We start from the raw sequence: 27,945 nt of genomic DNA, 5'->3' as shown, positions 1-27,945 counted from the left end.
GCGAGTCAAGTGTCTTCAGTGAGGACACAATCACTAGGCGGCCAGTGTCAGCATAGTTGCTGATCCCCTGTATAGTACCATCCATACGTCAACACTCAGTCAGATGATCAACCTAAATGTCGTTATTCTTTGCTTACACAAGTAATGAGAAACCCCCAAGTATCTTTTGTAGATACTTGTTCAGATCTCCCTCAGTCAAGGCAAGTGTTAGCCATTGCAAAAGAATTCGATCCTCCCAGAGACGATAACCATTCTACATATGTAAATCTTACCCTCCCAGAGTTGGGTTTTAAGTACATAGCCTGTATGATTAGATGTTCAAGTTGAATGAAGTTGTCAGCTGTGTGTTTTCTTACTAGCTGATCAGTTTTCAGAATTTTTTTTGTGTTCACGTTCCCTCCGAGTTCTGAGATTTAGCAGTATGACCTGTGTGTGCCTGGTCTGTCTTTGCTGTTAATTACTTTCACCTTTGTAAATATATATTCTTCCTCAGAATCCGTCGAGTGCATGAATACAGATCGATCGATCAATTCCATCTTTTATTATACTATGATTTGTTCTAATTCATAATGCATTACGTTAACACCCATTATGATACCGCCCATTACGATACCATCCATTAGTTCTAAGTTTCATATGTCTTTGCTATTGTATAGAATCAGCCCAGAGCCACCTGCCTGTTCAGCCTATAGCATTGTATTGTACGTCGAGACGACATACATAACACGACCGAGCTGTCAGCATAGTTGCTGATCCCCTGTATGTGTATATGATATCTGAGTATCATAGTTAGTACCATCCATACGTTTTACATAGTTGACCCCATGCTAGGCTCAGTGGCTAGCATGTGTGGCATCACGTGATGCCGCATGCGAGCGTCGGACACGCTGTTCCTTTCTCACTTCACACTTAGGTCTAACAACAGGCAATCGGGCAGGCTGGGCTCCTCTTCTCACACTCTGCTAATATAAGTGTTACCATCCAACAAGTGTGTTTAACTCCAACCGTCAGATCTCCATGAACCCTCTCAACACCAGGAATTAGGAAAACAGTAAAAATAAAGTGCTAGAGAGAGGCAACACTGTGGCAGACAGAAGTAGACAGACATGCGAGGGTGGAACAGAGCTAGTGTAAACAACTATACTAGTGTAAACAACGGTACTAGTGTAAACAACGGAACTATTGGTGCAGTGGTACTGGTGTAAACGGGACAAACTACTGATGTAAACAATCGAACAAAGTAGTGTAAACAACGAGACAAACTACTAGTGTAAACAAGACAAATTGGTGTACACTGGACAAACAACTGGTGTAAACAATAGTTCACAGAAGCCTGAAGTGATCTATAATTCACTAACTTCAACGCAGGTAAACACATTTCCAGAGGAACTTGTAAACAAACTTACAGTACAAGTACTATTATGTTATTACTGACAGACTGTGTGAACAAGACACATGTGCAGCCAAGACAGTTACTGAAGCAGACGTTTTGCCACTGGACTAAAAAGACCACGGTGGCGAAACATCTGCTCCAGTAAATGTCATGACTCTGATTATGTACATCTTATTCCCACAGACTGTTGCTGCAGTAGCAAGGCTTGGTCTTGACTACAAGTACTTCTGGCAGGTCAGTGTACATACACATGATCAAACTAAATGTAAAGTATGTGGTCAACCTTATGATGACTTTCCTGAACACTGTGTGTTTGATTATCCACTTATTGAGGAATAAAGTCAGGAAGTATAGAATGAGCTATATAACATGTCGAGGGATCTTAGTGAAATTTTGAGAAAGTATTCTAAACTGGCTTGTAATATAAAGTATAAATTGTAAATATACTCCGGTTTAGTTCCTTGGCTTGTTGTGTATCAATATGTTATTACGCTACCATCCACAGGATGTATATGTGGTATACCTGGAGAGAGTTCCGGGGGTCAACGCCCCCGCGGCCCGGTCTGTGATCGGTCACTAACTAGCCGCTTCGGCGGCAAAATATAAACTGGCTGGCATTTTTTCTCTCTATCAGTTTATCCTTCAGCTTACCTCTCTCTCTCTCTCTCTCTCTCTCTCTCTCTCTCTCTCTCTCTCTCTCTCTCTCTCTCTGCCTATCTGCTTGCCTGCTTGTGAGCCCACCGGCCTGCATGGCCTCGTATCATACTCATTGGTCTTGATGTGCCTCTGTCACCTCAAGGCAGTGCAATGCTGCACCGTCTTGCAAGTCTCTAACATTTTCGGAAAAAGCCACACCTATATAAATTAGAGTATATATTAGAGAGTCTAGACGTGATGGTTCCAGCGGGCGGAGGGACGGGAGACTTCCTGCACGAGAAGGCCAAGGGACAAAGAGAATGAGTATTTTTTTTAAATAAACTTGGATACATCAACATCTTGAAGACCCCTACTGATGTCTCTGCAATATCTCTGATATCTGGTGGTCGGACGCTGCGGCGTCTCGGACCACGACTGACACAAGTGTTCTCTTATTATACACTTGCCTCCCCTGCTTTAACCAGTTAATTCTCAACTTCCGTATCTCTCTAGTATGCCATTATTTTTGTCTCCACAGGGAAGCGCTAAACCCACAGGGCTAATGAGAGGCGATCAGATCTGATCTAAGGCTAAAGGAGGTAAACATCAGTTTCCAGAATTAAAAATCACTTCAGCGGCATCAGGGAGCCGCCTCTGAATACAAGTTATGATAACCTGCTGACAGGAGACCCGGTCCTCCACTGTTCTCCAGATATATATTATATACTTTGTCTAGCTTTCGTGTATCTGTCAAAAATATTATGACGGAACAGTATCCTGTATTATATTCATAAACCATCAGTAAACCGTAAGAATTATACAGCTTTTAAGACTATCAACACTTGCATGGCATGTCTTGCTTGTATAAACTGGCAAGATCCTCGCACTGTCATGGCGTGGGCTACAGCGGATGTTGTTTACTTAAGGTTAGGACAGGAATGTCTAAAATGAAGATCTCTGGATGCTTTACTTGCACCCTCCGTTCTTGCACCCTCCGTTCTTGCACCCTCCATTCTTGCACCCTCCATTCTTGCACCCTCCATTCTTGCACCCTCCGTTCTTGCACCCTCCGTTCTTGCACCCTCCGTTCTTGCACCCTCCGTTCTTGCACCCTCCGTTCTTGCACCCTCCGTTCTTGCACCCTCCGTTCTTGCACCCTCCGTTCTTGCACCCTCCGTTCTTGCACCCTCCGTTCTTGCACCCTCCGTTCTTGCACCCTCCGTTCTTGCACCCACCGTTCTTGCACCCACCGTTCTTGCACCCTCCGTTCTTGCACCCTCCGTTCTTGCACCCTCCGTTCTTGCACCCTCCGTTCTTGCACCCTCCGTTCTTGCACCCTCCGTTCTTGCACCCTCCGTTCTTGCACCCACCGTTCTTGCACCCACCGTTCTTGCACCCACCGTTCTTGCACCCACCGTTCTTGCACCCACCGTTCTTGCACCCACCGTTCTTGCACCCACCGTTCTTGCACCCACCGTTCTTGCACCCACCGTTCTTGCACCCACCGTTCTTGCACCCACCGTTCTTGCACCCACCGTTCTTGCACCCACCGTTCTTGCACCCACCGTTCTTGCACCCACCGTTCTTGCACCCACCGTTCTTGCACCCACCGTTCTTGCACCCACCGTTCTTGCACCCACCGTTCTTGCACCCACCGTTCTTGCACCCACCGTTCTTGCACCCACCGTTCTTGCACCCACCGTTCTTGCACCCACCGTTCTTGCACCCACCGTTCTTGCACCCACCGTTCTTGCACCCACCGTTCTTGCACCCACCGTTCTTGCACCCACCGTTCTTGCACCCACCGTTCTTGCACCCACCGTTCTTGCACCCACCGTTCTTGCACCCACCGTTCTTGCACCCACCGTTCTTGCACCCACCGTTCTTGCACCCACCGTTCTTGCACCCACCGTTCTTGCACCCACCGTTCTTGCACCCACCGTTCTTGCACCCACCGTTCTTGCACCCACCGTTCTTGCACCCACCGTTCTTGCACCCACCGTTCTTGCACCCACCGTTCTTGCACCCACCGTTCTTGCACCCACCGTTCTTGCACCCACCGTTCTTGCACCCACCGTTCTTGCACCCACCGTTCTTGCACCCACCGTTCTTGCACCCACCGTTCTTGCACCCACCGTTCTTGCACCCACCCTCCGTTCTTGCACCCACCGTTCTTGCACCCACCGTTCTTGCACCCACCGTTCTTGCACCCACCGTTCTTGCACCCACCGTTCTTGCACCCACCGTTCTTGCACCCACCGTTCTTGCACCCACCGTTCTTGCACCCACCGTTCTTGCACCCACCGTTCTTGCACCCACCGTTCTTGCACCCACCGTTCTTGCACCCACCGTTCTTGCACCCACCGTTCTTGCACCCACCGTTCTTGCACCCACCGTTCTTGCACCCACCGTTCTCGCACCCACCGTTCTCGCACCCACCGTTCTCGCACCCACCGTTCTCGCACCCACCGTTCTTGCACCCACCGTTCTTGCACCCACCGTTCTTGCACCCACCGTTCTTGCACCCACCGTTCTTGCACCCACCGTTCTTGCACCCACCGTTCTTGCACCCACCGTTCTTGCACCCACCGTTCTTGCACCCTCCGTTCTTGCACCCTCCGTTCTTGCACCCACCGTTCTTGCACCCACCGTTCTTGCACCCTCCGTTCTTGCACCCTCCGTTCTTGCACCCACCGTTCTTGCACCCACCGTTCTTGCACCCACCGTTCTTGCACCCACCGTTCTTGCACCCACCGTTCTTGCACCCACCGTTCTTGCACCCACCGTTCTTGCACCCACCGTTCTTGCACCCACCGTTCTTGCACCCACCGTTCTTGCACCCACCGTTCTTGCACCCTCCGTTCTTGCACCCACCGTTCTTGCACCCACCGTTCTTGCACCCACCGTTCTTGCACCCACCGTTCTTGCACCCACCGTTCTTGCACCCACCGTTCTTGCACCCTCCGTTCTTGCACCCACCGTTCTTGCACCCACCGTTCTTGCACCCACCGTTCTTGCACCCACCGTTCTTGCACCCACCGTTCTTGCACCCACCGTTCTTGCACCCACCGTTCTTGCACCCACCGTTCTTGCACCCACCGTTCTAGCACCCACCGTTCTTGCACCCACCGTTCTTGCACCCACCGTTCTTGCACCCACCGTTCTTGCACCCACCGTTCTTGCACCCACCGTTCTTGCACCCACCGTTCTTGCACCCTCCGTTCTTGCACCCACCGTTCTTGCACCCACCGTTCTTGCACCCACCGTTCTTGCACCCACCGTTCTTGCACCCACCGTTCTTGCACCCACCGGTCGTGCACCCTCCGTTCTTGCACCCACCGTTCTTGCACCCACCGTTCTTGCACCCACCGTTCTTGCACCCACCGTTCTTGCACCCTCCGTTCTTGCACCCACCGTTCTTGCACCCACCGTTCTTGCACCCACCGTTCTTGCACCCACCGTTCTTGCACCCACCGTTCTTGCACCCACCGTTCTTGCACCCACCGTTCTTGCACCCACCGTTCTTGCACCCACCGTTCTTGCACCCACCGTTCTTGCACCCACCGTTCTTGCACCCACCGTTCTTGCACCCTCCGTTCTTGCACCCACCGTTCTTGCACCCTCCGTTCTTGCACCCACCGTTCTTGCACCCACCGTTCTTGCACCCACCGTTCTTGCACCCACCGTTCTTGCACCCACCGTTCTTGCACCCACCGTTCTTGCACCCACCGTTCTTGCACCCACCGTTCTTGCACCCACCGTTCTTGCACCCACCGTTCTTGCACCCACCGTTCTTGCACCCACCGTTCTTGCACCCACCGTTCTTGCACCCACCGTTCTTGCACCCTCCGTTCTTGCACCCACCGTTCTTGCACCCACCGTTCTTGCACCCACCGTTCTTGCACCCACCGTTCTTGCACCCACCGTTCTTGCACCCACCGTTCTTGCACCCACCGTTCTTGCACCCACCGTTCTTGCACCCACCGTTCTTGCACCCACCGTTCTTGCACCCACCGTTCTTGCACCCACCGTTCTTGCACCCACCGTTCTTGCACCCACCGTTCTTGCACCCACCGTTCTTGCACCCTCCGTTCTTGCACCCACCGTTCTTGCACCCACCGTTCTTGCACCCACCGTTCTTGCACCCTCCGTTCTCGCATTCTTCGTTTTGTGATAACATCTGCATGAATAACTCATTACGATTGTGACCACATATAAACATATAATTCACTACCATTAACTTGTTCCGCAATCAAAACTTTGCGGTCCAGTCCCTGGACCCATTATGTATCTCTGTAATCTTATGACTACCACCCACACCATGGGTATGAGATGCATAATTAACTGGGCTGGGAATGAGGAGTGAGGAAGGCCTGGGAGTGAAGCAGGGCTGGGAGTGAAGCAGGACTGGGAGTGAAGGCTGGGAGTGAAAGAAGGCTGGGAGTGAGGAAGGCCTGGGAGTGAAGCAGGGCTGGGAGTGAAGCAGGACTGGGAGTGAAGGCTGGGAGTGAAAGAAGGCTGGGAGTGAGGAAGGCCTGGGAGTGAAGCAGGGCTGAGAGTGAAGCAGGGCTGGGAGTGAAGCAGGGCTCTGAGTGAAGCAGGGCTGGGAGTGAAGCAGGACTGGGAGTGAAGCAGGACTGGGAGTGAAGGCTGGGAGTGAGGAAGGCCTGGGAGTGAAGCAGGGCTGGGAGTGAAGCAGGGCTGGGAGTGAAGCAAGGCTAGGAGTGAAGCAGGGCTAAGAGTGAAGCAGGGCTAAGAGTGAAGCAGGACTAAGAGTGAAGCAGGGCTGGGAGTGAAGCAGGGCTCTGAGTGAAGCAGGACTGGGAGTGAAGGCTGGGAGTGAAAGAAGGCTGGGAGTGAGGAAGGCCTGGGAGTGAAGCAGGGCTGGGAGTGAAGCAAGGCTAGGAGTGAAGCAGGGCTCTGAGTGAAGCAGGACTGAGTGAAGCAGGGCTCTGAGTGAAGCAGGGCTGGGAGTGAAGCAGGGTTGGGAGTGAAGCAAGGCTGGGAGTGAAGCAAGGCTGGGAGTGAAGCAAGGCTGGGAGTGAAGCAAGGCTGGGAGTGAAGCAAGGCTGGGAGTGAAGCAGGGCTGGGAGTGAAGCAGGGCTGGGAGTGAAGCAAGGCTAGGAGTGAAGCAGGGCTGGGAGTGAAGCAGGGCTAAGAGTGAAGCAGGGCTAAGAGTGAAGCAGGGCTGGGAGTGAAGCAGGGCTAGGAGTGAAGCAGGGCTGGGAGTGAAGCAGGGCTGGGAGTGAAGCAGGGCTGGGAGTGAAGCAGGGCTGGGAGTGAAGCAGGGCTGGGAGTGAAGCAGAGCTAGGAGTGAAGCAGGGCTAGGAGTGAAGCAGGGCTGGGAGTGAAGCAGGGCTGGGAGTAAAGCAAGGCTGGGAGTGAAGCAAGACTGGGAGTGAAGCAGGACCGGGAGTGAAGCAGGACTGGGAGTGAAGCAGGACTGGGAGTGAAGCAGGGCTGGGAGTGAAGCAGGGCTGGGAGTGAAGCAGGGCTGGGAGTGAAGCAGGGCTGGGAGTGAAGCAAGGCTAGGAGTGAAGCAGGGCTCTGAGTGAAGCAGGACTGAGTGAAGCAGGGCTCTGAGTGAAGCAGGGCTGGGAGTGAAGCAGGGTTGGGAGTGAAGCAGGGCCGGGAGTGAAGCAAGGCTGGGAGTGAAGCAGGGCTGGGAGTGAAGCAAGGCTAGGAGTGAAGCAGGGCTAGGAGTGAAGCAGGGCTAGGAGTGAAGCAGGGCTAAGAGTGAAGCAGGGCTAAGAGTGAAGCAGGGCTGGGAGTGAAGCAAGGCTGGGAGTGAAGCAGGGCTGGGAGTGAAGCAAGGCTGGGAGTGAAGCAGGGCCGGGAGTGAAGCAGGACTGGGAGTGAAGCAGGACTGGGAGTGAAGCAGGGCTGGGAGTGAAGCAGGGCTGGGAGTGAAGCAGGGCTGGGAGTGAAGCAGGGCTGGGAGTGAAGCAGGGCTGGGAGTGAAGCAAGGCTGGGAGTGAAGCAAGGCTAGGAGTGAAGCAGGGCTAGGAGTGAAGCAGGGCTAGGAGTGAAGCAGGGCTAGGAGTGAAGCAGGGCTAGGAGTGAAGCAGGGCTAAGAGTGAAGCAGGGCTAAGAGTGAAGCAGGGCTAGGAGTGAAGCAGGGCTAGGAGTTAAGCAGGGCTAAGAGTTAAGCAGAGCTAGGAGTGAAGCAGGGCTAGGAGTGAAGCAGGGCTAGGAGAGAAGCAGGGCTAGGAGAGAAGCAGGGCTGGGAGTGAAGCAGGGCTGGGAGTGAAGCAGGGCTGGGAGTGAAGCAGGGCTGGGAGTGAAGCAGGGCTGGGAGTGAAGCAGGGCTGGGAGTGAAGCAGGGCTGGGAGTGAAGCAGGGCTGGGAGTGAAGCAGGGCTGGGAGTGAAGCAGGGCTGGGAGTGAAGTAGAGCTGGGAGTGAAGCAAGGCTGGGAGTGAAGCAGGGCTGGGAGTGAAGCAGGGCTGGGAGTGAAGCAGGGCTAGGAGTGAAGCAGGGCTAAGAGTGAAGCAGGGCTGGGAGTGAAGCAGGGCTATGAGTGAGGCAGGGCTGTGAGTGAAGCAGGGCTGGGAGTGAAGCAGGGCTAGGAGTGAAGCAGGGCTAAGAGTGAAGCAGGGCTGGGAGTGAAGCAGGGCTAGGAGTGAAGCAGGGCTAGGAGTGAAGCAGGGCTGGGAGTGAGGCAGGGCTGTGAGTGAAGCAGGGCTGGGAGTGAGGCAGGGCTGGGAGTGAGGCAGGGCTGTGAGTGAAGCAGGGCTGGGAGTGAAGCAGGGCTGGGAGTGAAGCAGGGCTGGGAGTGAAGCAGGGCTGGGAGTGAGGCAGGGCTGGGAGTGAGGCAGGGCTGGGAGTGAGGCAGGGCTGGGAGTGAAGCAGGGCTGGGAGTGAGGCAGGGCTGGGAGTGAAGCAGGGCTGGGAGTGAAGCAGGGCTGGGAGTGAAGCAGGGCTGGGAGTAAGGCAGGGCTGGGAGTGAAGCATGGCTGTGAGTGAAGCAGGGCTGGGAGTGAGGCAGGGCTGGGAGTGAAGTAGAGCTGGGAGTGAAGCAGGGCTGGGAGTGAGGCAGGGCTGGGAGTGAGGCAGGGCTGGGAGTGAGGCAGGGCTGGGAGTGAGGCAGGGCTGGGAGTGAGGCAGGGCTGGGAGTGAAGCAGGGCTGGGAGTGAGGCAGGGCTGGGAGTGAAGCAGGGCTGGGAGTGAAGCAGGGCTGGGAGTGAAGCAGGGCTGGGAGTAAGGCAGGGCTGGGAGTGAAGCATGGCTGTGAGTGAAGCAGGGCTGGGAGTGAGGCAGGGCTGGGAGTGAAGCAGGGCTGGGAGTGAAGCAGGGCTGGGAGTGAGGCAGGGCTGGGAGTGAAGCAGGGCTGGGAGTGAAGCAGGGCTGGGAGTGAAGCAGGGCTGGGAGTGAGGCAGGGCTGGGAGTGAGGCAGGGCTGGGAGTGAAGCAGGGCTGGGAGTGAAGCAGGGCTGGGAGTGAGGCAGGGCTGGGAGTGAGGCAGGGCTGGGAGTGAGGCAGGGCTGGGAGTGAAGCAGGGCTGGGAGTGAAGCAGGGTGGGAGTGAGGCAGGGCTGGGAGTGAGGCAGGGTTGGGAGTGAAGCAGGGCTGGGAGTGAAGCAGGGCTTGGAGTGAGGCAGGGCTGGGAGTGAAGCAGGGCTGGGAGTGAGGCAGGGTTGGGAGTGAAGCAGGGCTGGGAGTGAAGCAGGGCTGGGAGTGAGGCAGGGCTGGGAGGTTACCTGGAGGTTACCTGGAGGTTATTCCGGGTGAGTGAGGCAGGGCTGGGAGTGAAGCAGGGCTGGGAGTGAAGCAGGGCTGGGAGTGAAGCAGGGCTGGGAGTGAGGCAGGGCTGGGAGTGAGGCAGGGCTGGGAGTGAAGCAGGGCTGGGAGTGAAGCAAGGCTGTTAGTGAGGCAGGGCTGTTAGTGAGGCAGGGCTGTTAGTGAGGCAGGGCTGTTAGTGAGGCAGGGCTGTTAGTGAGGCAGGGCTGGGAGTGAGGCAAGGCTCTGAGGGAAGGGAGCAGACAAGACCATCCTCAGAGCCATAAGGGCCACAAGGCCAGCCAACACCTCAAGGACTATCGACTAAGGCGTCACGCAAATGTAAAGGGTTTCAGAAATGGTAAAAATAGTTTGATTGGTGGGCCATTTTTTCCCATCATTTAAAAGGCAAACTTAAGTCAGTAATTTAGCCAGCACACAGCGGCCTTGTTCCCACTCCTCTGATATGCGGAGACACGATGCGGGACACCGAGAATTTGTGTCTTGAAGACCAGGAAAGATTAAGTGTTTCCCTTACCCCTGGGTGTTTACCCCGGGGGGGGGGCATGGGAGGGGAGGAAGCTCCGGAGGGTATCTGAGATGTGAGGGTGTGGATGTGGTATGAAGTGTTGGGTATGAGGAATGAGGTACGATGTATGAGGCACGAGAAGTGAGGTACGAAATATGAGGTGTGAGGTAAGAGGTGCCCATCTCATGTTACTCTCAACTCCTTATTTAACTTTCGAATGCCACTTTTTTTTTTATGTGTGTGTGTTGCAGTATGTTGCCACACCTAGGTGCCCGGGAGGTGGCGCAGTATACTGAGGAAGTGTGACACTTACACATCGTTCCCACAGAGGAAAACAGTCCTTCAGAGCATCGTGCAATAAGAGCCATACTTGTACACACACACCCCCGCCGCACTACCCCACACCCCCTCCCAACCTCCCCTCCCCCTCCACCACCCCTACAAACCATACACGATATAAACTAACAAATCCTGACAATTATTTTCCCTCAACAAAAAAAAAAAAAAATCAATCAATGACAATCGCATATTTAACACAACTTGCATTATGAAAAAACAACTCAACAAGGCCGACATTAAATCAGTAAATGCAACAGATTTTTTTTCAGGTTGAAAAATTTAAAAGAGTTGAAACTGCTGAAGGGTGGAAGGCGAATATCAAGAAATTATTATATTAAAATTTCGAAAAAGCAAGACATTCTTGATTCAAATATTTTTATATACTACTTCATAATACTTAATAATGATTATAGTGATCATATCATTATTGATAAAAGATTCTAATAGACACGAAATACTTTTATTCTTTAATTGACTAGTAAACAAATGAAATCAGCACTAGAAGCAGTTATTGAGAGTAGTAATATATTTACATTTCAAAGAAACAGTTGGCTTCCTTAAGCCTCGCAGACACGGACGATTAAATTAAATGGAAAGTATGTGGCGAGCCTTATTGTTAGTGTGTGATTAATTGTCCACTTATTAAGTATTATAGATACTATGAGGTGTGGAGAGGTTGTTGAGGTGGTTTGAACAGAGAGGTCAGAGAAAAGAAAAAGGTGCCCAGGAGGGCGCATACATCTGAGTTGAGGGAAGGGTAAGGGGTCGTCTTAGGAAAGGTTGGAGGGAGAGGGGTAAAGGAGTTTGAGTGCTAGGGGCCTGTAAGCCCAACAGGCATGTGAGTGTGTGTTAGAGAAGAGTGGAGGTAAGTGGCTTTTATCATCTGATGTACTGTTGGAGTGTAAGAAGATTCGGGGAAACCGGTTTGTCGGACCTGAGTCCTGAAAGCGGGACGTACAGTGCCTGCATTCTGAAGGATGGGTGGGGATGTTACTGTCTGGAGAGTCATCTAAACTGTGATGTCGGTGTCCTTCTGGCAAGACAGTGATCGAATGACAGTGAAAGTCTTCTCTTTGTTGGGCCACCCTACTTTGGCAAGAGACGGCCAATTCTAAAAAAAAAAAAAAGTATAATAACCTGTCATCTGTCAGCGTATTTTTTAAATAAAAATAAGATACCAGATATATTTAGTAATTATAAATTTGCTTGCAACAGATCAGACGGTTTTAGATACAAATCCAGATTTACTCTTGTTAACCCTTTCGGGGCCTAGTTCTTAGGCATTTTTGTGCATCCATATGCTACTACACTACCGTCCACAGGATGGATATGGGGGTACACAATAAATTAGTCGCTTCGGATGCAAAAATCTAAATATTTTTAAAGCCTTGCCTAGCACCACGCTATCGTAAGCCTTCCATCAACAGCCTCGTAAGGGCCCAACAGCCTGTTGCTTAAGGAATTCCTTTGTACAGTTTTGCAACTTTAATATATACCTGTTAATAGATGGAAACTCCATCTTCATGGACAAGAATTAAACGCATCACCTTCTAGAGAAAGACGTATGATCACCATTTACGTTCTTCAAGCGGCCTCCCGCTGGATAGCTGAAGCCACCTCGCTCGACACACGCAGACAAAGCCAGCCGCTTCAATGACAAAGTTAGAGACATGTTCGAAACCTAAAAACCAGCAGTGATGCGAGGCATTCCCTGCTGCAGGGGGTCCCTGCTCGCCCTCTCCTCTCATCTATCAACATCACCAAGATGTTGAGCATGTGTCAGTCCAGCTGGGACTGTACTCACGACCTGATCTTACGCTGTCTCTCCCTCCCTTACAGCCTTTTCCAGCCAGGTGCCTTTTACTTTACCTGTGAGTCGCGCTGTGTGTGTAGGGTGTGGTGCGCCGTATGTGCTGTTCGTGTGTGTGTGTGTGTGTGTGTGTGTGTGTGTGTGTGTGTGTGTGTAAGCTATGTTGTGTCGTGTTATGAGTATATTCTGGCTTCCGATTGCTTTGTTTTGTCTCGACAGTATTTCAACCAGATGACGGTTAACCATAACCAGGTGCTGACTAACCATGACCATTTCATGTCTAACCATGACATCTGATGACTAACCATGAATGAATAAGCAACAGTTAAGTAAGTTTCCAGTAGAGTTGATATCATGAACATCCTGAGTCATGAACATCCTGAGTCATGAACATCAGGCTGCTGGAAGCTGCAGACTGTCTCTGGCCACACACCTCAACCTTGTATGCAAACGGAGGATCGAGGCTTTCTTTTAATAAAGCCCGCTAACGGTGAAAGTTTGAAGTCGATCAGAAAAAGCATTCTCCAGTAATTAATCTCATACCATTGATATCGTTTTTTTTTTTTTTGACAATTTCAGGAAAATCTAAGCCCACTTATTATAATCAAATCAAGCGCTAAATACAGACTAATCTTATGGGATATCATCCTTATGCTATGCAGCCAGCAGTAACAGCCTGGTTGATCAGGCCGTGATCCGCCGCGAGACGTGGTTACGGAGCGGGCCGCAGGGGCGTTGACCCCCGAAAACCCCTCCAGGTACCTCCAAGTATAGAGTGCAGAAACATTCATTAATATTTTGAAGCTGATCAGAAGAACCATTCTTTACTTATTAAATATAAATATCACTATTAAAAAATGGCAAATTGTGATTTAATGTCAGACATTAACAGCGGGAACCTTGCGTTCAGGAAACCACATCAGTGGTTAAAATTTCAAGCCGGTCAGTTGAGTCATTCTCCAGTTATAGCCAAGATTCTAATGATTTTAAAAATATTTCATTATATTGATAAATTTGTCCAGAGAGAAACAAAACTTAATGGGTATTATCCTGGCCCTAAGATACATCAGTCGTTATGTACTAAAGCTGTTCAGAAGAGGTAATCAAATTTATTTAACGTGATTTAATGGGAATAGAATTTCACACTATTTTACACAGGAAATAGTCAGATCGGCACCAACATGCTTAAATTTCGCTTTCCACTGTCGTCGAATTAGGAGGCACTATTTCTGAAGGCTCCACCACAGGAAATTTTTGAAATTATAAGAGCTTTTCAGGATGTTGGGAATGGGTTCAACAGCTTCAGTCATAGGTCACCTGCACATGCCAACTGTTCCAAGAATTTAGCTCTAGTTATCGTACATAAGTATTGAGTACTTGAACTCGGCCAAATGAGTCCTCGAGTTCAGTGAAAAACGAAAATTTTTAGGAAAAAACAACAGGAAAAAGAAAAAAAATGGCACCCACTTAAAGGTCCTACTTCAGGGATACCTAAAAATGTTACCGTTATAAGGGGTCAAAAAGTCTTTAATTCTGAAAGTCGTAAAATTACATTGCGAGGGACCGGGTCGGAGGAGCGATGACCTCTGGAACTATAACCAGGCTGTTAGAGAACTTGATCATTGAGTAAAAAAAAAAAAAATTAAAATGGAAGTCAAGGTTTAGCCTAACACGGGTTTTGCTCTATGAGCGTCAGTGATGTGTATAGAAATTTAAATTACATTATATATATATATATATATATATATATATATATATATATATATATATAAATATATATATATATATATATATATATATATATATATATAATATATATATATATAAACTACACATTTCAACATTACTACACCAAGCACCTAATAAGAGTATTTCAACAAAAAAAAATTGGTAGACATATTCAGCCATCAGAATATTAATAAAACGGATGGGACGATACCAAAATTTTTGCCGATGCCGATACCCAATTTTCAGCCGAAAACAGTACTGTAAAAATGCCCGATACCCGCTGATACTGATATTTTGACTCATCCTTAATTAACAACACTCACTATTATACCACATCTCCACTTCTTACTGTGTATGAGAGTATATAGAACATATCAGCCAGTGCTTTAAAACCTTCACTGACTGCGAGAAGCAAGAACTCTGCCTCGCACCTCCAAAAAAAAAAAAAAATAAAAAAAAAAACCGAGAAAGATGACATGCTGACATATAGCGGTATACCAGAGACCTGACGTGGATTAGGTCGCTCGTTCCATTGTTCACTCAAAGGATTAATATGCTTGTCAGCACCGCCCCAGGGAGACCCTAGTTAGCTCGTGTCCCGTAGGCCGCCATTATCGCGTTAGTCATTTGTTTTGGCAACGCTCCTTCCCGCCAATACTCTTGTTTACCTCCGGAGAATAGCGAGCAATATTATGCGGCCGTCGGTTTTATCCAAAACTGAACATTTCGTTAATATTACCCGTTGAAAAGGGGCTAATGAAATAACAGACTATACGATGAAGCATTTTTGTTTTGTTTGATAAGGTATAAATAATAGTTACTTGCCTGGACTGGGTAATATAAGGTAGAGAGTCAAATTCTCTTGCCCTCTAGCACTCACTCCTTCCAACTTCCCCTCCCATAAACAACTATACTTGTAATGTTAGAGAATTTAACGCATGGAGATATAAAGTTTGACAGGATGGTGTGAAATGGTACAAAATACCGACATATAGAAAAAAATAGAGAAATGCAGTATTATGCGATCCTTTATTGATAGAGCTCACTGTGTGAGAGAAACTTTTTAAAAAAGACTGTTCCTGAGTGCTCCAGGGTACTCCCGGGTGTTCCTGAGTACTCACGGATGCTCCTGAGTGCTCCTAGGTACTCCCGAGTGCTCCTGAGTGTTCCCAGGTGCTCCTGGGTACTTCCGGGTGCTCCTGAGTGCTCCTGAATGTTCCTGAGTGCTCCTGGGCGTTCCTGAGTGCTCCTGGGTACTTCCGGGTGCTCCCGGGTATTCTTGCGTGCTCCTTGGTACTCCCGGATGCTCCTGAGTACTCCTGGGCAATCCCAGGTGCTCCTGAGTGCTCCCAGGTGCTCTTGGGTACTCCCGGGTATTTCTGAGTGCTCCTGTGTAATCCCTGGTGCTCCTGGGTACTCCCGGGTGCTCCTGCGTGCTCCTGGGTACTCCCGGGTGCTCCTAGGTACTCCCGGGTGCTCCTGGGTACTCCCGGGTGCTCCTGGGTACTCCCGGGTGCTCCTGGGTACTCCCGGGTGCTCCTGGGTAATCCCGGGCGCTCCTGGGTAATCCCGGGCGCTCCTGGGTAATCCCGGGTGCTCCTGGGTACTCCCGGGTACTCCCGGGTGCTCCGGGGTGCTCCAGGGTACTCCCGGGTACTCCTGGGTACTCCCGGGTACTCCTGGGTACTCCCGGGTGCTCCTGGGTACTCCCGGGTGCTCCTGGGTACTCCCGGGTGTTCCTGGGTACTCCAGGGTGCTCCTGCATGCTCCTGGGTACTCCCGGGTGCTCATCGGTACTCCCGGGTGCTCATGGGTGCTCCCGGGTGCTCCTGGGTACTCCCGGGTGCTCCCGCGTGCTCCTGGGTACTCCCGGGTGCTCCTGGGTACTCCCGGGTGCTCCTGGGTACTCCCGGGTGCTCCTGGGTACTCCCGGGTGCTTCTGGGTACTCCCAGGTGCTCCTGGGTACTCCCGGGTGCTCCTGGGTACTCCCGGGTGCTCCTGGGTACTCCCGGGTGCTCATGGGTACTCCCGGGTGCTCATGGGTACTCCTAGGTACTCCCGGGTGCTCCTGGGTACTTTCGGGTGCTCCCGCGTGCTCCTGGGTACTCTCGGGTGCTCCTGGGTACTTTCGGGTGCTCCTGGGTACTCCCGGGTGCTCCTGGGTACTCCCGGGTGCTCCTGGGTACTCCCGGGTGCTCCTGGGTACTCCCGGGTGCTCCTGGGTACTCCCGGGTGCTCCTGGGTACTCCCGGGTGCTCCTGGGTACTCCCGGGTGCTCCTGGGTACTCTCGGGTGCTCCTGGGTACTCCCGGGTGCTCCTGGGTACTCCCGGGTGCTCCTGGGTACTCCCGGGTGCTCCTGGGTACTCCCGGGTGCTCCTGGGTACTCCCGGGTGCTCCTGGGTACTCCCGGGTGCTCCTGGGTACTCCCGGGTGCTCCTGGGCACTTCCGGGTGCTCCCGCGTGCTCCTGGGTACTCTCGGGTGCTCCTGGATACTCCCGGGTGCTCCTGGGTACTCCCGGGTGCTCCTGGGTACTCCCGGGTGCTCCTGGGTACTCCCGGGTGCTCCTGGGTACTCCCGGGTACTCCCGGGTGCTCCCGGGTGCTCCCGGGTGCTCCTGGGTACTCCCGGGTGCTCCTGGGTACTCCCGGGTGCTCCTGGGTACTCCCGGGTGCTCCTGGGTACTCCCGGGTGCTCCTGGGTACTCCCGGGTGCTCCTGGGTACTCCCGGGTGCTCCTGGGTACTCCCGGGTGCTCGTGGGTACTCCCGGGTGCCCATGGGTACTCCCGGGTGCTCATGGGTACTCCCGGGGGCTCCTGCGTGCTTCTGGGTACTCCCGGGTGCTCCTGGGTACTCCCGGGTGCTCCTGGGTGCTCCTGGGTACTCCCGGGTGCTCATAGGTACTTCCGGGGGCTCCTGCGTGCTCCTGGGTACTCCCGGGTGCTCCTGGGTACTCCCGGGTGCTCATGGGTACTCCCGGGTGCTCATGGGTACTCCCGGGTGCTCATGGGTACTCCCGGGTGCTCATGGGTACTCCCGGGTGCTCATGGGTACTCCCGGGTGCTCATGGGTACTCCCGGGTGCTCATGGGTACTCCTGGGTGCTCATGGGTACTCCCGGTTGCTCCTGCGTGCTCATGGGTACTCCCGGGTGCTCATGGGTACTCCCGGGTGCTCATGGGTACTCCCGGGTGCTCATGGGTACTCCCGGGTGCTCATGGGTACTCCCGGGTGCTCCTGCGTGCTCCTGGGTACTCCCGGGTGCTCATGGGTACTCCCGGGTGCTCATGGGTACTCCCGGGTGCTCATGGGTACTCCCGGGTGCTCATAGGTACTTCCGGGGGCTCCTGCGTGCTCCTGGGTACTCCCGGGTGCTCCTGGGTACTCCCGGGTGCTCATGGGTACTCCCGGGTGCTCCTGAGTGTGTTGACGTTCTGCCACTTGACGCAAGTGAAACTTAAGCATAGAGGAGAAACTGAGAAACTGAAGAGACTGGTGTGCAGGAAAGGTAATTATGGAGGAATGGCGTATTATTCATCTTCATTTCAGTGGGATGACACATTTAGGGAACGAAACATCCAAGCAATAACACAAAAAAATGAACTGGTAGTGTAACGAGGCGTTTATTCCCGTTGCTTCTGCACTTATCTCAGTTCTTCTCCGTTCCCCGTCATCGTCACATTTACCATGTTCTGTTCTAACATTTTTTTTTTTTTTTTTTTTTTTTTTTTTACATTTCAGGTATCACTGATACACCAGGTTCAGAAACCTGCTGCCGTCCTGCTGCTCTCTGGTGGACCTGCTGCCATCCTGCTGCTCTCTGGTGGACCTGCTGCCATCCTGCTGCTCTCTGGTGGACCTGCTGCCATCCTGCTGCTCTCTGGTGGACCTGCTGCCATCCTGCTGCTCTCTGGTGGACCTGCTGCCATCCTGCTGCTCTCTGGTGGACCTGCTGCCATCCTGCTGCTCTCTGGTGGACCTGCTGCCATCCTGCTGCTCTGGTGGAAATGCTGCCATCCTGCTGCTCTCTGGTGGAAATGCTGCCATCCTGCTGCTCTCTGGTGGACCTGTTGCCATTCTGCTGCCCTCTGACGGGCACCTGTTGCCCTCCTGCTGCCTTCTGATGGGCACCTGTTGTCCTATTGCTGCCCTCTGACGGGCACCTGTTGCCCTCCTGATGCCTTCTGACGGGCACCTGTTGCCTTCCAGCTGCCTTCTGACGGGCACCTGTTGTCCTACTGCCTTCTGACGGGCACCTGTTGCCTTTCAGCTGCCCTCTGACGGGCACCTGTTGTCCTACTGCTGCCCTTTGGCGGACACCTGTTGTCCTATTGCTGCCCTTTGGCGGACACCTGTTGCCCTCCAGCTGAACTCTGACGGGCACCTGTTGTCCTACTGCTCCCCTCTGACGGACATCTTCCCTTTAAACGGATACAGACTTCTTGAGTCAGGGAATTTGAGCCATCAACGTTTTCCTCAGACTAGGAAGGCGCCTATCTTTTTAATATTATTATCATGGGGAGCGCTAAATCCATAGGGATTATACAGCGCCTATGAGAAGGGGATGGAAGGCATTTAGCTTATTTCAGGGAATTGGAGCACAGATCTAATTCCCAAGATCAAGGAACCTCCCAGCATCAAGGAACCTCCCTTGAGGGGTTTAATAATAATAACAATAATTAGCGATAGTCAACCCCTGGCAAGTACTCGCTTACATATGAACCTCTTTGCCAGTCATTGCATAGAACTTCTGCAACTATGGGGGTTCTTTTAGTGCCTAGATACCTCGTCAAGCATCCCTCGCCTTCCCTCTTGCACACTCCTTGCCACCTGTCTCTGACACATGCTGCTCTTCCACCGAGACTGAAACACAACATTCCCCCTCAGTCATCCCTCTCGAGTTCCCACTGTCCTACACTTAAGATCAAGTCTTACCTGTCGGTGCTATATTCCATTAATATTATGATACTCTACTTCTCATCTACTTGTAGATAAGTATTCTTGCACCTTACGCTGCACCTACCTACCCCCCTCTCTCTCTCTCTCTCTCTCTCTCTCTCTCTCTCTCTCTCTCTCTCTCTCTCTCTCTGTAAAGCAACGCTTGTTTTTCCTATTTAGTCCACAAGTGTCACTCGCTGCTGGCTCATAATAAACATGTACACTGAACCCTCTTGGATAGTGTTTATCTTGGGTTTTGAATACATGGTTTTTATTTGACTCTGACCTCAAAGTGGTTTTTGTTGTCTGTTAGCCCCTGAAGTTTCCTGTCTGTTAGTCCTACCAGATTATCTATAAGCCTCTAGTTTCACTATCTTATAGCCCCTAGTTTCCTTGTCTTATAGCCCCTACTTTGTCTTCTCTCATAGCCCCTAGATTGTCTTTACTTATAGCCCCTAGTTTTGTCTTATAGCCAATAGTTTCAATGTCTTATAGCTCCTAGTTTCCTTTTAACCCCTAATTTACTCGTCTCTTATCCTATTTGCCTATCTTTCACCCCCCAGTTCACCCTGCACACACGAGGCCTACTAGCTTGGCTTGCCTCTAGGCCTTCCACACCCATTTCAATATTTAATTGCATCTTTTTTCCAATTTTAGATTGTGACAACCCTTAATCCTCCCTCCTCCTACTCTTCCTCCTACTTTTCCTATACCTCCTACTCTCCCTCTTGCTTGCTTCTCACTGCACTTACCCCTGATTACCTCGATTCTTCACTATGAAGGTCAGGGAAAGTGTGACCTCCAGAGGGTGAAGGGAAGTGTGACCTCCAGATGAAGGGAAGTGTGACCTCCAGAGGATGAAGGGAAGTGTGACCTCCAGAGGATGAAGGGAAGCGTGACCTCCAGAGGGTGAAGTGTGACCTCCAAAGGGTGAAGTGTGACCTCCAGAGGGTGAAGGGAAGTGTGACTTCCAGAGGGTGAAAGAATGTGTGACCTCCAGAGGGTGAAGGGAAGTGTGACCTCCAGAGGGGTGAAGGGAAGTGTGACCTCCAGATGATGAAGGGAAGTGTGACCTCCAGATGATGAAGGGAAGTGTGACCTCCAGATGATGAAGGGAAGTGTGACCTCCAGATGATGAAGGGAAGTGTGACCTCCAGATGATGAAGGGAAGTGTGACCTCCAGATGATGAAGGGAAGTGTGACCTCCAGAGGGTGAAGAGAAGTGTGACCTCCAGAGGGTGAAGAGAAGTGTGACCTCCAGAGGATAAAGGGAAGTGTGACCTCCAGAGAGTGAAGGGGAAGCACTGACTCACATTTATCAAATTGAGGATCGAGCCTCCACAACTCGCTGAATAACCCACGCGGTTTTAGCGCTTCATGTATGTAACCATGACAATCCGCATCAGCGCTCTCTCTTTTCTTTCTTAACCTTTATTCCCTCCCTCCTGTTTCTATTACCTCCCTTCTTTTTATAAACATTTGTTTTTTACTCTTCTCCTTTCTGTCTTTATTCTCTTCTTTCTTTACCCTTATTTTCCCTGCCTCATTTCTTCCTTTATTACTTCCCTCCCTCTCTTTCTTCCTTTATTACTTCCCTCCCTCTCTTTCTTCCTTTATTACTGCCTTTCTCCCTTTATTACTACCCTCGCTCCCTTTCTCCTTTATTGCTACACTTCTTCTCTTTCTCCCTTTATTACTTCCCTCCCTCGTTTTCCCTTTATTTCAATCCCTCCCTTTATTTCTTCCCTCCTTCCCTTTCTTCTTTATTACTTTCCTTTCTTATTTCCACTTCTTTCCTTGCCTTTCACTTTTATTTCCCTCCTTTTCATTATTTTCCCTGTCTTGCTCCATTATTTCCCTGCCTTTTTTCCTCTTTGTTTCTCCTTAATACTTTCTTCTATTGCCCTGGTTTCCCCTTGTCTAGTCACGTGAAGTATTTCCCCTCTTTCCCCTCCCCCGGAAGTAGTGGCAGATGCAGGAGAATAATACCTGTCTGTTTAAGAGAGGGAGGGAGGGAGAGAGAGAGAATTGGGGAAGCGAGGAGAAATTAAAATGAGACAGATAGGAAGCGAGGTAAGAAAGGAAAAATTAAAGATAGGCGGAACATGGGGAGACGTGTGGAAGACAAGGTTAGAGAGAGAGAGAGAGAGAGAGAGAGAGAGAGAGAGAGAGAGAGAGAGAGAGAGAGAGAGAGAGAGAGAGAGAGAGAGAGAGAGAGAGAGAGAGAGAGAGAGAGGAAAAAGAGAGATTAACTGTCCAGCCAGTTTATTGTGCACCTCATATCCATCCTGTGTTTGGCAGCACAAGAACACATGGATATAAAAAAAAGGCCTAGGAACTAGGCCCCAAAAGGGCTAACAGAAGTACATCTGGATTAATATCTACAACTGTCTTGTTGTGCAAGGAAATTTAGAATATTCTCTTAATATATCTGGTATCTTATTAATATCGTGACATATCACATTATTATCTTGTTTATCTCTATATTCGTCAACAAGCGGACAATTAAACAGTGTTTTCAAGATATTGATCATAAAGCTGACGATATATTCTACGTTTACTTTGATCATGTGTGTGTCTGTCAAGCAGCTAGAAGCACTTGTAACCAAACCTGAGATTGGTCACTGTATCAGTCAGTTCACATTGCAAGTTGCTCCATAAACGTACTTATCTACGTTCATGTTATCATAGTGAGTGATCTGTTCAGGCATCCAACTGCATTCCTATAATATTAACTTTCATTATTTACTTCTCTCCTATTATTATTCCTAATGCTAGACACACACACACACACACAAAAGGTATATTCTACATAAACCATGGCACGGGTGAGGATAGAACCCATGGCGAGTGAGTTGTAAAACTCCAGGCCAGTGCGTAAGCCACTGGGCCAGCTGGTTACAAAAAGATACATCTAACTAGGTATATTTACACACCACATGGGTATTAACATGGGCCACCACTGTGACCATAAATGCAAGTTTTAACAGATGAATCTCCAGCCATCGTGGCCTTGACGAACTCTGGCTCAAGTCTTCTCAAAACCATCATCATGATTCACGAAATCGCAATAACAAGATTGCAAACAAACCAGGGTACCAGTGGGGTTCTAACACCACCGGTACCCTGGTTTGTTTGCAATCTTATGATTTTGTGAGTACATTCTGCATTTTCTTTCAGGGTACTTGGGCTAATTTATCAGTTTTATCGTGAAGGAGTAATAAAATATGTGATGTAATCCATAACAATTGTACAATAATTTAATTTTCCCGGATTTTTGAGTATCTATATCTGAATTCAGCAATGAGCATGTTGTTAAAATCATAGTGTGTCAAGGGCCTTCACTGATGACACAGAATCAGTAATAATCTTAAAAGTCAAGCTCAGTGTCATAAGTTAACTTTAGTGCCATCAGTATGACAAGTTTGCAGTTTAGACGCCTAGTTGTTAATTGTTATGCCTAACTCAACATGGTTTTTATCGTTCTTAACTAGGCAGGTGGCAACAAGAGCAGCCCTTCCAGTAGACTCCTGCTTAGCTCCGTCAGTATACATAACTTGTGATGTTGAGCAGTTGTCTTTGTAAGTGATTTAAGGAAGGGATTACCAGTGATGAGCTTCTTGGGAGGGGCTTATAGGTCAACGCCCCCGTGGCCCGGTCTGAGACCAGGCCTCATGGTAGATCAGGGTCTGATCAACGAGGCTGTTACTGCTGGCCGCACGCAAGCTGACGTACGAACCACAGCCTGGTTTGTCAGGTACTGATTTTAGGTGCTTGTCCAGTGCATTCTTGAAGACAGCCAGAGGTCTATTGGTAATCCCCCTTATGTATGCTGGGAGGCAACTGAACAGTCTTGGGCCCCGGACACTTATTGTGTTGCCTCTCAGTGTACTCGTGGCGCCCCTGCTTTTCATCGAGGGAATGTTGCTGTCTAGAGAGTGCAAGTTATAGAATTCAGTGTTATTTACTTTTAAACATCGAGCAAGATTTGTGATCTACCTACCTGGAGTCAATATCGGAGGTCAACCAGACCGGGCCTCCCAGTTGCCGCCCGCAGTCCAGTATATGCATCACAACCGCCGACTGGTCAGAAACAGGAGTAAAAAAATTGGGGTTTGTTGGTAATTACCCTTATGCAAGTGTGTGTGTGTCGAGTTTTGGTCCCTTTACACATACTGAGTTACGTTTCATGTACCCGTCATACTCTTGTGTTTCACTGGAGGTATGTTGCACCGTCTGCCGAGCTTCTCTCTTTCATACAGAGTGATTTCAGTGGGTAAGTTTCGGGACCAATCCTTTCAGAATTTTCCAGGTGTAAATTATGCTTTATCATTCTCGCTTTGAAACCAAGAAGTCCAGTCCAAAGGATTCCAAGCGTTCCCTGTAGCTCAAACCATCACTGAGCAAAATAACAATTAAACAAACTGTTTATCGACGTCTGTATATCTCCCTCCCTCCCTTCTATTCCTCTCCCCCCTCCCTCCTTCTATTCCTCTCCCCCCCTCCCTCCCTCCCTTTATGCCTTAGAATAACTGACAAGTGTGGTAACGATTTCCCAAAACAAATCTCACATCTGTAGCATGTAAATGTGGCAGTAAAAAACACATTCTTCCAAGCGTCACAGGAGCGCCATCAGCAGGAACCTGATGCCTTAAACATCGTCTCTGTTTACCGCTCGCCAGCCGCCATGTTGACACCGCTCTGTTGCCGTTGTCAACCACTGTTTCCCACACAGTCCTCTTAGCCTTCTCCAGTTTATGCTTGTGGTGTCAAAATCTAAGAGTTATACTAAAAATTATTAAAATGCTTTGCTGATACAAAAGGTAATGAGCTAAACATATAAAGAAATATGACTCAAAGTTAAATTTGGCATCACAGTATTTTGGCGGGAAGAATGCAGCGTCAGGCTACAGAGCACGGAAGAATCCACGTTGTAAAAAAAAAAAAAAAAATCGATGAGTAATGAAGATATCGATGAATTTCCACAAAGAAATAATGTAGGGTAAGGGAACTTCCATGACTGAACTACAATTCGGAGAGCAAACCTAAGACAACATTTCGGTCCTTCCCGGATCATTAAGTCAGAGCATAATGGTCGCAGACCTAAAGAAAGACCAAACACAGATTACTTGCAGGAAGCAATAATAGCATCAACACTAAAGGTTGTTCTAGAAAATGTTCATCTAGTGTAGGATTACGATGTCCTACACTTGATTAACTTGCCACACGCCCAACTAGAAGTGATCCACAACAAGACCATTAGGATAATTCTTAGTTCTCCAATGTTCACCAGAATCACAAACACAAAGGAGAAGTTGAAGCTTCCTACTGTACATGAAAGATTAGTAGAGTTTAACACAACCTTCTGTGCTAAGATGACACACACGACGTAGCTTGCAGGGCTCTGGGATGTGCAGCTCAGGGGTGTGCTCTTTCATGCTTACAACATACCACATAGTCTTAATAACATACCACCTCGTAGTTTATACGCCAACTGGCTGAGGGCAAATGTAAGTACACCTCCGTCCCTATTCACTAGCCACTGTAATGATATAAAAGTCTTTCACTAAGAAGAACAATGAGAGCCCACTCCTAAATAAAAGAGCAGTGCAAGAACTTACTCTTAATTCAAAGAGCAGTGCAACATATTATTACCTGGCGTATAGATATATACTCTGCTGCCCAGTGAGCACCATTCTTACACTGATGGATCAGTTCAGTAGACTACAGGCCGTACTACAGCAGCCTACAAAAAACAAAGTTAAACAGTGTATAAAGACTTAGCATTAGACTGAAGAACCACCTGAGTTCAACGCTGAGTTACCTGCTCCTCAAACGCTTCAGAATCCTACTTACAAAACAGCCACCAGGAACATCAAAACACACATTAAAAATGACCTGAATAATGCTCACAACAAAACCTTTTGTATGCCATTTGTCTGGATACATTCCCACATAGTTATATTCTGTCTTGATAACACTGATATAGAAGCTAAGTCTGCTTATGACAGGCCGGAGGAGGAGTAGTTACAACCGGGCATATCCCCCTATCCATTCTTGAATCCATCCTGAAAGATATCAGCTCTGGTACACAGAAAAACAGATACCAAGAGACTTGAAAGCACTAATATGAGGCACTATGATCTCTTCTGGTCAGAAAGTTGTCTGGGCAACGCAAGACGTCCAGTGAACAGTGATGCGGTGACTGCCAGAATCAGGTTGTGCTATCATCTGTGACAGACGACGTCTCACGCATCTGTCACAGATCTGTCACGTATCTGCTTATTCTACATACAAGCTCCGTGTAAGAGAAAGTACACAACCTTTTACCATCATAGGGTTCAGTGTCCAGTTGTCAGTGACTTTAGGCCTGATGGCATGTAGTGGTTGTAGCAGTACGAGTGTTTCATCAGTGTTGCCCACTGTTGTTGTCTTCTATCATTTTTATATTACAACAAAACACTCACGAGGCCATTATATATTCTTAAGTTTATAATGATTCTGATATATATGTCGTGCCGAATAGATAAAACTTGCGATTTTGGCTTAAATAGCAACACACTTCTTGCCGAATAAGGCAAGCGAAAATTTGTGTATGCAATAATTTCGTAAAAATCATTCTGAACCTAACGAAAAAAATATATTTCATTGTGTTTGTTTATTATTAAATTATTGTAAACTTATCTAAAATATATTTAGCTGGATTAGGCTAAATTAAATTACGCTTGTTATAATAAGGTTAGGCAAGTTTTCTAAGGTTCTTTTGGAACAAAAATCATGAATTTTTACATAAATATAAATGAAAAATATATATCTTTAAACACATAAGAGAAAATTTTAGAAAGAACTTAATATTAAAGGAATTCTGGCTAACTGACCAATTTTAAGTATTCGGTACGATATATATATATATATATATATATATATATATATATATATATATATATATATATATATATATATATATATATATATATAATTTATTTATTTATTTATTTATTGATTCTTCCTCCCCTCTCTGTTCTCTGTGTATAATTTCTCTTGCCCTCGTTCTATTGCTCCTATGTAAGAGATAGACTGTCATTGGAGATAATTCATAAGAGACAGCAACTCCAGCCAAGCAGAAGGAAACCTTAGAAGCTGCCTTAGCTGATGAATCCTTGGTACAATACTTGATATCCTCATTGTCATACTGAAGTCTGCCATGACTTCACTAAGAGAAAACAATAAGTGTCCGGGGCCCAAGACTGTTCAACAGCCTGGTTACCTGGAGGTTATTCCGGGGATCAACGCCCCCGCGGCCCGGTCCATGACCAGGCCTCCCGGTGGATCAGGGCCTGATCAACCAGGCTGTTAATACTGGCCGCACGCAGTCCAACGTACGAGCCACAGCCCGGCTGATCCGGCACTGACTTTAGGTATCTGTCCAGCTCTCTTGAAGGCAGCCAGGGGTTTACTGGTAATTCCCCTAATGCTTGATGGGAGGCTGTTGAACAGTCTTGGGCCCCGGACACTTATGGTGTTTTCCCTTAGTGTACCAATGGCGCCCCTACGTTTAATTGGGGGCATTTTGCATTGCCTGCCCAGTCTTTTACTTTCGTAGGGAGTGATTTCTGTGTGAAGATTTGGGGCTGTGGCTCGTACGTCGGACTGCGTGCGGCCAGCAGTAACAGCCTAGTTGATCAGGCCCTGATCCATCGGGAGGCCTGGTCGTGGACCGGGCCGCGGGGGCGTTGATCCCCGGAATAACCTCCAGGTAACCTCCAGGTAACCATTCCTTCGCATCAAACATGAAAAGAATTACCAATAGACCCCTGGCAGTCTTCAAGAAGGAGCTGGACAGATACTTAAGTTAGTGCCGGATCAGCCGGGCTGTAGTTCGTACGTTGGACTACGTGCGGTCAGCAGTAACAGTCTGGGTGATCAGCCCTGATGCACCGGGAGGATTGGGCCGAGGGGGCATTGACCCCAGGGAGACAGCTTATTCTGACAAATTTCAACACCCTGTATGAGCACCATTCTGTGTGATGGAATATAACAGGGAAACACAGCTGTTGTTCCCGCTGTGTAACTATCATACAGAATAATGTATCAACACACTGCTAATGTATCCAGTTATTTATTTTAATAAATAATAATGGTCCACGGTGGACCGAAACGTCTCAAGTTTCATCTCGGAGCAATATTTGTGAAGTGTTGCAGCCACGGTAGTGCGACGTATTACCCAGGAAAGAAATACAAGTGTTACCCCTGTGAGAGGGTAAATAAAAGTGTCACGTGAAGCGCATCGTTAATGACGGTATTGACGCCATGATTTACGGATAACAACGACAACAAAACATGTAATTATCACGAACAAGAATATACATAAAAACATGAACACTAACCAAGAACATGATGAAAATAAGAAACGAAATGGAAGGGAGGAGTAACAAGAGGGAATGAAGGGAGGGCTGGAGGGGTAACTGGAGGAAAGGCAGGGAGGGGTATAAGGAGGGGTGGAAGGGAGGGGTTATAAGAAGGGAAGGTTAAGAGGAAGTATGGGAAGAGTAATAGGAGGGGAGGGATGGAGGGGTAATAGGAGGGGTAATAAGAGGGGTAATAGGAGGGGATGGAAGAAGGGATGGGTAATAGGAAGGGAGGGTGGAAGGGATAATAGGAGGGGGTGAAGGGAGGGGTAACAGGAGAGGAGAGAGGAAGGAGTAATAGGAGGGGTGGGGGAAGGGAGGGGTAATAGGAGGGGTGGAGGAAGAGTGGTGTTATAGGGGAGGAGGAAGGGGGGTTAGAAAGGGGAAGAAGAAATAACACACGAGCCGACTTGTTCCTCTAGTGTGTGTCACTCATGACACACTCGG

Source organism: Cherax quadricarinatus, chromosome 28 (genome assembly GCF_038502225.1).
Source record: "Cherax quadricarinatus isolate ZL_2023a chromosome 28, ASM3850222v1, whole genome shotgun sequence".
NCBI lineage: Eukaryota > Metazoa > Arthropoda > Malacostraca > Decapoda > Parastacidae > Cherax > Cherax quadricarinatus.
The sequence above is the reverse complement of the archived record's forward strand: the minus strand, read 5'-3'. Positions refer to the sequence as shown.